General features: G+C 52.2%; 1 pseudogene; it reads right to left on the bottom strand.

Moving 5' to 3' along the window:
- Positions 1 to 1,350: 1,350 nt before the first annotated feature.
- Positions 1,351 to 2,044, bottom strand: LOC115332595 (annotated as a pseudogene).
- Positions 2,045 to 2,457: the final 413 nt, after the last annotated feature.

Here is a 2,457-nt window from a genome sequence, read left to right as displayed (position 1 = left end):
AGCCTTTCAAACTCCGTAAACTTCGGCGTGCGTTAACTGAAAAGCTCCTGATAATATTCGACAAACGCGCGTTCCACGGTTGTTCTATCACTAGACAGAACTCCTTGATACAAGATTTCGCTTATTTCATTTCCTCGCGCGTACTTCTTTTCCGTTCCCAAAGCTCGTTTCGTTGGTATCTCGCCAAGCGATAACCATTTCAAACGCGATCGCACCATGGCTCCCTTATAGCGTTCGGTATCAAGAGCCTCGAGTTGTTTTTTCAACTTGATTATGTCTTCTGAAAATAGACCTGGTGAACGACATTCTTGGCGCGTTAACTCTTGTAGCAGGCAGCTTAGCTGTCTTATGTATTCCGTTTCCTCGTGTTTTAAAAAACTAGATCTTTCGATGGCACTCATTTTTATCTCTTGTTTAAAACATTCCCATTTTGCGCCGATACCATCCTCTGCGCGAGTCAAAGAGCAGAGATTTTCCCGAACATTACCTACGAAGATATCGTCATCTAATAACTTAGTATTAAATTTTCACAATTCCCAACTGAATTTCTTGTTAGCGTCCGGGGAAGAGGACAACATAAAAGAAACGAGGCAGTGATCGCTAAAAGACACGTGATCCACTGCGTAATTTTTGCTTATCGCGATAAGTTCGGGGGAAACGTATGCCCTGTCTAAACGCGCGTGGTTCGCTTCTTGGAAGTGTGTAAACTGTAGGCTCCTTGCACTTGATGAAAAGTGAGCAACGTCTTCCAGTTCACACCGCTGTATCATATCGCACAGGTATTCAGAACTGACGTCTCTATATCGTGCTCCATTCGATCTATCCTCTGGGGCGCAAACGCAGTTAAAATCCCCCAACAAAATGACTAGGCGATCTGTTTGAATATACTTCGTAATATTTTCAACAAAAAAACCGTCTTTCCTCAACCCGGTTATGAGCATAAATACACACAACGCGAAAGGTGAAACTACAATAAGAAAAATCACAAAGTACCATCCTACCCGACTCACAACTGATAACTTGTTCAACCTTTCCAATACACTTTTTAAGGAACACCAAACATCCTCCGGACATCCCAACTGCGTGGCTAACGCACACATTGTACTGAGACCCGAAAACCTGCACCATGCTTTCCGTCCGGTCTTCACTTTCTATCTTTGATTCCTGTACTGCGACAATGTCGAGGTTTTTGTCGGCAAACAGGCGGCTCAGCTGACATTGCCTGCGTCTGGAACATAGACCCCGCACATCTATAGTGCCCACACGTAGGGGTCTTTCAAGCATAAGCTTTAGGTGGAAGCCCGGTGGAGAACAAACTTACAAGGTCAGTCAGTGGCGTGCCGAAAAGACTTACTGCTTCTGTTCCTTGTTACGCGTTAAAGGCCCAGACTGGGTCTTGAAACGTCCTACCTTGCCACACCACTCGCGTTCTAGGCGCCTCAGCTGAGCCTCCCCCCGGCCTGAAGGTGGGTCCTCCAGCGCCCGTTTCGCGCTCCCCGTCACTATCCATATCGTTGTTCTGGTCGTCGTCCTTAGAGACTACGGTGTCTTCTCGTTGCGCGGGTCCCGCCGGGGTGCTAGAAGTCTCCGTGGCTTGATCGGGCACAACGTCTTGGCTCGCCTCGGTGTCCATCTTTTCTCTCGGTGCCCCGTGTGGAAGCTCCGGTGCCACATGTCCTGGTATTGAGCTGGCCGCTGCCGCCTCGTTGCGTGGTTGCTGGGCTAGTGAAGTCGACGGTGCGGCTGCCATCTCAGCCTCGTCCTCGTCCATCACCAGCTCTGATGCTACCGTGTCGGTGTTGCTGCCGGTGACACGGGCGTACGTCCTGACGCAGTCCCTGGTTTCATGCCCGAAGGCCCGGCACTGCGAGCACCGAGGCGCTCTGCAGTCTCGACGTATATGGCCAGTGCGTCGGCAGCGCAGGCATAACGGTGCGCGTCCGGGGACGATGACCAGGACCGTGCCTCCGCCAATCCGAAGCTGGTGTGGGAGGCTCTCCAACGGTATGCCTTCGTTCAACGTCATCCGCACGGCCAACGTTGTAGACTCGACGTCCACGAAGCCTTCAACCTTCCAGGTCTCTCGAGTGATATCCTTGACAGACCCGTACGGATCGAAGGCCCGTCGCACCGAGTCCACCGGGACGTCAAAGGTCACCCAGTGTAGCTTTATACGCAGCTCCCTTCGGCTGGGGTCGACGACGTGGCACAGCTTGCCCTTTACCTGCAGACTTCCGGCCTCCAGCAGTTTCGCCTTCGCCTCCGGCGTGCGCAACTTGAGCAGCCAGACGTGACTCATCTGGTAGGCACCCAGACCTGCCACGTCCGACAGAATGCCTATCTGGTGCAACGGCTGCCTAAAGTCCTCAATCCGGTAGGGGCGTCCTTCAAGGTCAGCGTGAAGTACAACGCTGAGTTTCGCCGTCTCCCCGGTCGGCAGCGGAGGCAGTTGAAGCC

Source organism: Ixodes scapularis, unplaced genomic scaffold, assembly GCF_016920785.2.
Source record: "Ixodes scapularis isolate PalLabHiFi unplaced genomic scaffold, ASM1692078v2 ptg001913l_1__unscaffolded, whole genome shotgun sequence".
In the NCBI taxonomy this organism is placed as follows: Eukaryota; Metazoa; Arthropoda; class Arachnida; order Ixodida; family Ixodidae; genus Ixodes; species Ixodes scapularis.
The sequence above is the reverse complement of the archived record's forward strand: the minus strand, read 5'-3'. Positions and strand labels throughout refer to the sequence as shown.